The sequence below is a fragment of the Nicotiana attenuata genome, chromosome 7 (assembly GCF_001879085.1).
Source record: "Nicotiana attenuata strain UT chromosome 7, NIATTr2, whole genome shotgun sequence".
NCBI lineage: Eukaryota > Viridiplantae > Streptophyta > Magnoliopsida > Solanales > Solanaceae > Nicotiana > Nicotiana attenuata.
Window position 1 is genome coordinate 80,835,213 of NC_031995.1, and position 9,836 is coordinate 80,845,048.

Consider the following 9,836-nt stretch of genomic DNA (forward strand, 5'->3'; position numbering starts at 1 on the left):
GTTTCTTCTATTGAAATTTCTCGCTTTCAGTAAGTTAGCTTTCACGAATACCTAAAGTGTTGCTCGTTGTAGTTCTTAGAGAAACTTTAATCTGTTCTGCAACCATTAACTATAGTGCACTGATCACCTCACTTGGAATTTTTATTTATTCCTATTTTCCTCCTTTAATTTCCTTTCTCCCCATCCTACCAAAAAAGAGGCAATTTACACCTCATGGAATTATAAAGCTTTACGATATGCCAATTGTTGTAACTCCAACATGCTGAAGCTTCTGAATTATATCTAAAGTGATAAACTACATCTGAGATAGGCAAGATGAGAGGAAAAAAATAAAAGTAACGACGTGATCACACCAAATATGTCATTATATAAGGTGACATTTTTCATCATTACATAACGATGGATGTAACGATACGATACAATAATATTTAAGTAACAATCATTTAAAGTAACAATATGTAACAATCATCCAAATAAGTTGTTAATCCTTGCAATCCATAATTTAAAGATAATCAACAGTTCTTAAACATAAGTAATTGCATGTTTGGTTAATCTTCTGGGAAGTCAAAAGCATTTTTCTGAAAATAACATTTTTTTAAGTTTAAAGTGTTTGGCCAAGAATGAAATTTATTTTTGAGCACCAAGAGAAAGCACTTTTTCTGTTGTTGCAGAGAAGCTATAAATATCTGCTTCTAGCAGAAAATTAATTTTTTTCAAGAGACATTTCGAAACCCCAAAAAAATGAACTGGCTATTTTTCAAATATTTTGCAAATGCTGGCTATATCATTAAGTGGTAAAGGTGGCTACCTGGTATCATTTTTACTATTTTCCTCAAGGCCCAAAAGCCCAGTAAGAAATTCCTAGTTGTGCTTCATGTTTGGCCCATACCCTTCAGCTTAGTATAAAAATGATTGAAACCCCAAACCCCTCTGTCGTTCTCTAGGGTTAGGGTTTTACCAAACGCTATCGCGCACACAACTTCTCTGTCGCCATGAGAGCTAAGGTACGATTTCTTCGCAAAATTAATGTTCAATCACCCGTAGTTGCTTCTGTTTTTGTCACATAAAGCTTAACTATATTGTGGGGTTATTTATTATAGTGGAAGAAGAAGAGAATGAGGAGGTTGAAGAGGAAGCGCCGAAAGATGAGGCAGCGATCCAAGTAGTCCTCTCAAATGCTGCTGTTCTACGGTTTTGAACCTCTTTTTTGTCGTTAAATTTATCAGTTATTGGTGAAAACTTCAGCTTGTTATTCGCTTTTTCTTGATATATTTGGAAGTTTTGATTGGAAATTATTTTGATGGTTTTGACAATTGAAATGCTTCTCCATTTTCATTAGTATGGTAAATCTTTATGATTTATATATTAAAATATTATGTGTGTTTTGGAATAGTTAATTTTTTTACATAACTTGTATATCCAATATGATGTTCTGTAATTAGAATTAATGTTGGGTTCTGCAGTTCTTGAAGCAGAAAATTCATATTGATGATAGATTGGTGGATTAAATTAGTTATTGATGTTGGGGGAGTGAGTGGAGACTTAGAGAATCCATGATTTGCAATAAAATGCAAATTGTTTAGTATTGGAGTGAAACGGACATGAATAGACCGGAATACTATAGAGGATTTCCATATAGCTTACCTCAATTTGGGATTGTGTGGTTAATTGATTATTTTATTTTCTATCTTTTGAAGATAGGAATTTACTTGAGAATAAAATAGCACTAGCTTTGATTTCAAAACTATGTGCTCACTTAACTACCCAGTTGATACGGACACTGTAAGTTGCTTTTCTTTGGGCATTATACATGTTTTTAGACATTGTTTTTAGATCTCATAGAACCTCTGCAACACTAGAGATGGGATTTACCTTTTGCTTTGTGCTCTTTTTGAGACTTGAGTATTGTCATTTGGGGATTGGAATTCACTTTACTACCTTTGGCTTGATTAATTTGATCTGCCGTTTGTTACGGCAAGTCTTTTATCAAGTAGTAAGGTGGGATGAAAGAAGGAACCAAAGACGAAGGTCATATTAGATTATGCCAAGCGGTGTTTGAGATTTGCCAAATCGGACATTTATCATTTACTGTACTGGAAAATGTTTACAGGCTTATACTCCTTGTTCGTGAGCGGAAACAACCTATGTACCTTCAAGGTGGGGGGGGGGGGGGGTTAAGGCCCGTACACACTATCCTCTCCATATCTCACTTGTGGGATTACACTGGGTTTGTTGTTGTTACTGCGTGTACACCTTGTGCAACTGTTTTTGATTGATTCCTTTCCTGCTGATGTCGGCTTTTATGTTTTCGTTAACCTTATATTATCACAATATACATACGTGTGTATGTTCATGTAGAGGCCAATTGATGAAAGTTTTTCCAACTAAGAACACTTGGAGTCTGATTTGGGTATCAGAATCAAAGCAATTGGCTAAGAGCCGTTTCCCATTCGCTTCAATATTTAAAAAAAAAAAGAATTGGAAAGTTAGTTCCATGAACATTTTTAGCACGTTTTGATCACAATAACTCAAATCATGTCTTACATGGAAGAAAGTAAAAAAATGATGCATTATGTATGGTATGCATAATTGGTTATTTGTGTGAAGGCCTAATAAAACAATTTTTGGATGAAAATATCAATAGAGTTAGCGATTTAACGAAATGTTCAATTCATCTTATTGAAACGCCGTTCTTTTCTTTTACTTCTGTCTTCTTTTAGCTGAAAAAACAAAAAGGGAGAGCTGAAAATCCTATTCCTTCATACCCTCTTCTTCCCTTCCAAAATCTGAATAAATTGGAAAATATCGCAAAAGAGGTGCAATGGCTACTGTACTTGGTACAATTTCCATAATAAGGTTCATATATAAGAATCCACTTTGCCCTATGTTTTGTTTTTTTTTAATCCTAGTAATGCAATTTTTATTGGACGTGTAGTAAAAAGGGTCAAATATATCCCTCTACTATCATTTATACCCTTAGTTTAATAGACATGCCACGTGGAGCCTTCTAAGTGAAAGACTCAACCCACAACTTAAAAAATCTATACCCATTTGGATAAATCGTGACTCGTTCGACCCCTTTCTTTCTAATGATAAGTAGATCCAAAAAGTTCAGTCCTAATCTCCACCATCTTTTCCACTGTGTGCCGCAGCCGGAGAACTTCAAATCAGCTGATCTTATACCCATCTTCTCCTCTCGTCTTTCTCTATACAAATCCGAAGCCCAAATCCCTTGATTCTTTCTCCATCTTCAGGTATTTGAAGAAAATGGAATAGCTTATTCCGGCGACCACCTTCTAGAATCACTCCAACATCTAAAGACGATGCCACCTGAAAGTTCGATTTGTATTATTTTGGCATCTGGTACCACGATGAAAAAAAAATCCGGGCAACATGAAAATGCAAAACTGGGTGTTGGTAAAATGAGAGTTTCTTGAGTACTTATACTATGGCTTATTTTTACTTACTTTTACTTTATTGATTTAGGAACCTAAGAGAATCAATTGTTGATTTACTTTTGGACATTGATGAATGAATTCTTACTTTGTTGCTAGAACGTATTCATAGCGTGCGATTATTGTGAGCACAAAATTGGAATCGTTATGGCATTAGAGCAGGTGATACAAACTATTTACATTACAGTTTGATTGTTGTTTCACCGCGATAGTTTGTGTTGTTGTATAGGAGATTGTGTTTAACAGGGAGAAGAGGCTTTTACACAAATTGAAAAATATGATCAGTAGAAAAATTAGATGAACTGTGGAAGTAGTTCGGCGGCAATGACATCCAATGGTTGAATCTGTTTTGGTGAAAGCAAATTATGGTGAAAGCAAGTGGAATTGGATAGTGAAATTATTAAAAAATATGAGTGGAATTCCTCTATAGAGATAAGAAGGAAGAACATAGGCAGAGGCTGGTTTCCAACTTTGCTTGGGTCATGGGTTTTAATGGGGTAACGGTTTTTTAAGTTGTGGGTTAGGTCTTTCACTTAGAAGCCTCCACGTGGCAAATTCGTTAAACTAAGGGTATATTTAGAACTTTGCTTAACGGTAGGGGCAAATTTAACCCAATAGTATAACGGAGGATACATTTAAACAATAAATAATACTAGAGGGATATATTTGGCCCTTTTTCCCTTTTTTCTTATTATATATACTTTAGATTAGAGGTGCATGCTTATTAACATCGTTTTGTGATGTGTTGCTACAAAATTATCATGTCAGTCCTCTGTTTAAAAAGGTAGAATTGGGACTCGTCCGCGGCTCGCCCTGGGATGGAGCAATCGTAAAACGCCCCTGAGCTTATGTGTGGGGCTTAGTTCTGTGAGACTTACGCCTCTGTGAGCATGTGATTTTTGCCCTACTAAAAATACTCCTACAAAATTAAAGAAATAGATTTTTTCCAAATTGCGGTCAATTTTATAGGATTTTTGTAGGATTTTTATTAATTGTTTGCATTTTTTGTACACGTTTAATTTTGGTTAAAATCATGAAAAATGCCCCGAAAATGTCAAAAGTTTCATGCATTGCATATTAGGTTTTGTGTTCACATTTTAGGATTAATTAGTTAATTAATTTCTTTATTAAAATACAAAATAAAAAATAATATTGTCCATTTTACATTTTTGGCTCTTAATATTAGATTAGTAATTTTCTCTTCATCAATTTAGGATTAATTAATTTTGTAAAAATTATAAATAGATACTTAGTTTGATTTTACAAGATTAGATTTTAATTTAGAATTTTAATAATTAAAGAAAAGAAAAAAAAAAGAAAGAAAACAAAAGCAAGGGCCGGAAATTAATTGGGCCACCCCAAAATTGAAATCCAGTGGCCCAATCGCCCTTTTACCTCGGTCAAGCCCCAAGCCAAAATACCAAATCCACCCGGTCCAATCCACCTACCCCAAAACGACCTCGTTTAGCCCCAAGCAATCCCAGCCATTGATCCATACGAATCCAACGGCTCGGAATTGGTCACTTAATCCCCTTAAAACTGTCCGACCCCCCCCACCCAAACCCTAAAGACGGTCTCATTTCCCTCCTCATCTCTCTCACAAAACAAACCCTAGCCGCCCTCATATACTTCTCTGCCTCCGCCGTGGTCCGTCGACCAGAAATCGCCTCACGGCGGCGGACCACCTCCAAATTTCACCAAATTAACACCCCATGACTGTCTTTACATCCTCTTTCCAAATATCACCACAGTTCCCTTCGAGTCAGTCCCCAACCCCTCGAATCTTAGATCTGAGACCCCAGAAACCCTAACTTTTCCTTTTCGATTCTTGGTCAGTGTTGGGTCATATGAACCCAAGATGTCCATTAGTCGACTGTTCTTCTTAAGAACAATCGATTAATGGTTGTATAAGTTCATATTTTCCCCTTTAAAACCGGTCAAGTTCATGTCTGGCTATTTCAACACGAACTTGAGGTATTTCCCTTTTCCTTTTCCTGTTATTTTTATCTTTATCTCCTTTCCTCTCTCATGATTCATTCTCTTTCTTAAACCCGCATGAGTTAGTTAAAAGTTCTTTACTGCTTTTCTTTTGGACTTTGCATGTTTGTTTCATATTTTAGATCAATTAAAGCATGCTGAATGCCCTAAGTGTATGAAGTTTAATTTCAATTGCCTAAGGTTAGGATAATTAGGTTTAATTTTTTTAGGGTTTTGGTAAAAATTTGACTATTCTGTTTTTCTTTTGTGTTTTGTTTCCCTCTTATATCTGTATGCTTGATATTCATTGTTTAGTTTGAAATTGATTAGAATAGTCTTAGGAGTTCAATTTATTTGGCCAATCTCTGACTAGTCATTAGAAAACCTTAGCCTTAGTTAATCTGTTTAATTGCAAACTAATTAGGTCAATTTCTAGGTCTCTTTGCATTAGCATTCCGTTTAGTTACTGTTTAGCTACAAATTTAAAATTCAGTGTTTATTTAAGATTAATTAGATGAACTTGTCAATTAGGTTTAAATGGTTAGAATTAAAGCCTAGATACCTTAGACTTTAGGATAATCTCATAAATGAAGGGTAAATGCCCCAAGGTTCCAAGTTGATACAAATTGAAGCAAACTTAGAAACCCTAATCACTTAGCTGGATCTAGAAGGTCCTAAATGGATTTTTGGAATCAAAATAGGATCAGAATATAGGTTGAAACTGAAATATCTAGTAAATGAAAGGGTAAAACTGGTTTTACATAAGGTAAAAGTCAGAAGGTTCTAGCATTTTGTACAGCTGTCCCCATTTCCAGCATGAAAAAGGCTGGAATTGGGCTGAAAAAGGGACAGACAGCTGTCCAAATATGCTGTACTATTTGACACTAGGGAACTTAGGGTAGAATATGCTATTTTGATGCCATTATAGCATACCCTATAAAAGGAAAGTTACTCCTTCATTCTAGGAGGGTGGATCAGCATATCTGCACCTAAAATTTTCAGAATACAAAGAAAAATTCCTGAAACATTTCTAGCTAAAAACTTCAGTTTTTCAGTTAGATTTCTAGGCTAGTTTTCCTGGTACTCTGATTTTCTGAGAAGTTTGAGTGCTGGTTCTTGATTTTTCTGGGTTAGTTCACCATCTCTGCTATTAGAAGGCTGATTAGTTCAATATCTTGGGATTCTGTTGCTGCTTTGTTTGCTACTGCTGTTCTTCTTCTTACTGCTGCCTATACTGCTTTGTTAAGCTTGGCTTCACACTTTGCTTTCTGACCTTTATTTGGTCATGTACTTGCTGTTTCTGGCCTTTAAGTATGTACAAATTTACCTGTAGCTTCCTGTTGCACTTATGAATAAAGTTTGAATTATCTGGTGTTGTTTTGTGTTTGATTTCTTGACTATGTTCCACTGCAATTGTTTTCCATGTAATTTTCTGGTTTTGGTTGTTCATTTGAACTAAATATGGTGATTGGGTTTGTCTCTTGACTAGTTTACACAACTGCTCAATGTCATTATGTAGGTTTAGTTTCCCAGATTCCTCATTGTTTGGTTACAAGTTTTATATGTTAAAATCATCTCATAATCAGTTTGTTGTTCTACTTATAATGGTTTGTTCTTTGAAAGTTAGTGATTCATACTCCAAATAACATCTATACTAATATATTAATCAAGTTTGTTGCCTAGTCATCTAGCTGTTGTGCATGACAGAACTGATTCATAAGAGTAGCCCAGTGGCTATTTTCTTATAAATTAGATATCTGTTTGAAGGAAGGAGAGGCATATGACTCAAGAGTAGCCATGATCACTCAAGACATTGAGATGGAGTCGTGGAATGCATTGAACTTGCCTTTAAATTGTGAAAATTTGTAATTTAAATTCCTGTTCAGATACAGTACATGAATATTAAATTTGTGAGCCTAGCCTTCATGAAATGTGTGTAATTGGCGATATTAAACTGTGTTTGTTCATTTAAATTCTTCTTCTCATTATTGACGAAATCAGTGTGTAAACCTAAACGTCTTTGAGTCCATACAATTGGTTTCATTTTATGGATGGCTCAATTGAAGGAGTCAATTAGCTGAACTTCTGTAGACCATGGATTGTGTTCATATGTGGTTAAATTGTGATTTTAAGTGAGCCTTAATAATCAAGTGTGGAGTCTTTAGTAAAATGCCATGATTTAGAAATTGTTATGCCGGAAATGGCTCATTTGGAATAGTTTAAAATTTATTTTCATGTTGCAAGCCTCTGATTAAGTTTATTTCCTTTAAATTTGGGTTTAAAATCCATCATATGCTCCTTTTGGGCCAACTCAAGTTCGGCCCAATCTGCTCGTGGCTAATATCCGAAATAGTGTCCACTCATGGAAATGTCCAGACGTTGGTTTGAAATAAAGTTTTAGTCCGTCACTGGTTCAAACAAACTAGTTCAATCTCTATATATTTATCCGCAAGTGACCATCCATAACTCTCGGCCTTTACAATAATCTCAAAATAGTTTTAGGAAATAATTTGAACATCGTAGTTTGCTTTAGCTGCGTAATTAAATCATCATGACTATGGGTACGATTCCCGTGACATAGTTGTGATACCTAATTATCAAAATCGGGTGTGCATTTCATGTGATCCGATCATAACAACTTCGAACAATATTAAAATAAACATGTCGCAAATCGCGGGTGTATTTCATGTAACGTGTTTTGCGGTGTGTTCCAAAACGGTAAGTGTACGACAATCGTAACTTGTTCAAGAAATAATTCCATAAATCCTAAAAGCTGTTTTAAAATAATTAAAAGCGGTTATAAAGTTGAAAATGCACAATGGGCTTAAAATATGTAATAAATCAGATAATTAGGCCAATTATTAATAGTTAAGCGATCGTGCTAGAACCACAGAACCCGGGAATGCCTTACCTAGTTTTCTGGTTTCGCGGACTTTTAAATAAAGTCGATTTTCCTCGATTTGGGATTTAAAATAAATCGGTGACTTGGGACACCATAATAAATTATCCCAGTGGCGACTCTAAATAAATAAAAATAATCCCATTTCGAATAACGTCACTTAAATTGGAAAAACTCCCTTATATCCGCCCTTGGCTAAAAAGGAGGTGTGACAGCTCTGGCGACTCTGCTGGGGATCGAACCCAGAATCTCTGGTTCAGGGTTCAAGAATTCGAGATTAGAATAACTGTTATAGTTGGCTTTATTTATTATTTGATTTTTACATGTTTGAGCTTAATGTGCTAAATGTCGCTTTTTAATGCATTGATATTGTTTGAAATGTATATAAATTGTTACGAAACCCTCTTCTCTCCGAGTCTTCTAAATAATCTGGGAAGTGTTCACTTCATGTGACTTCTTTTCTGTTAGAGAAATATCCCAAATTTAGAACGAGGTTCGGACAAGTTGCAAAGCCGGTGAAGCTTCTGTATTCCCGGTACGCTGCCCCCACCCCCTCCCCCCCGGCTCGAGCTGTCCGCTCGGGTAAGCAAGGTCTAGAACAAATACACCCAGGTTTTTAAACCTAGAATAACATAGCCTCATGCCGGATCCCTAGTAGGAACACTTGTTTATATCGCGTGCATTTGACTTTGGGACTCAACACAGGGGTTGGGTCCGTCTAGGACAGGTGCACCCGAAATCAAAAGACCGTCCTGATGCATTTTACTTGCTACTTGTACACTTATTTGCTTCGGATTGCATGTTGACCGGCTTCTAGAATAAGGGAGAAAAGTTGGAAAAACCAAATTGAGGTAGGAGAGAGAAAATTACCCAGTGTTCAAAATATTCCGAAACTCTGCCGAAATTTTGAAAAAGAAAAGAAAAAGAAAAGAAAGGAAAATCGTTTCAAAATATTTCTGTTGCGTCAAAAAATCCCGAACTACGCAGGTTTGATTCTCACCGGATGTGGGATACGTAGGCAACCCTCATCGGGTCCAACCCCATTTTTGCAAAAATAACCCAAAATATGAAATATTGTCATTTTTTGTCATAAATAAAGTTAGGTGATGCCGTTTTTGTCTAAATAGCCAGAAATGTCCCGACAGGGCGCCGGAAGGCTATTTTTGCAAGAATGGCCACCTATGGTATTTTTTCAAATTTTTGGCCAATTAGCAAACACAACCCTAAAATCTTCCTTCCTGAAGTGCTGAAGGGCCGTATTTGCAAAGATGTTTTGTTTTGAGCAAGTTGTTTGAGTTGCAATTCTGCAAAAATAATAATCTTCCTTTTGGGTCAAAATAAATCATGGGTTTTAACCAATCACTTTAAATAAATGTGCAGGATGAGCACTATTGAAAATGTACCTTTCAAAGTTGTAGAGGAAATCCCGATAGGACTCCATATGTGGTGGAACGACTTGGGGGAGGTCAGCAGAGGTGCTGCGATAAAAGCTTTAGGCGGGCTCA

The 9,836-nt window shown here is 35.9% G+C and overlaps 1 long non-coding RNA gene across 1 annotated transcript; it reads left to right on the forward strand.

Annotated features, from left to right (window-relative positions):
• Nucleotides 913-1,382, forward strand: LOC109230557. The gene is made up of 2 exons (XR_002068671.1): nt 913-1,004; nt 1,101-1,382. It is a non-coding gene; the product is annotated as an uncharacterized LOC109230557 (long non-coding RNA).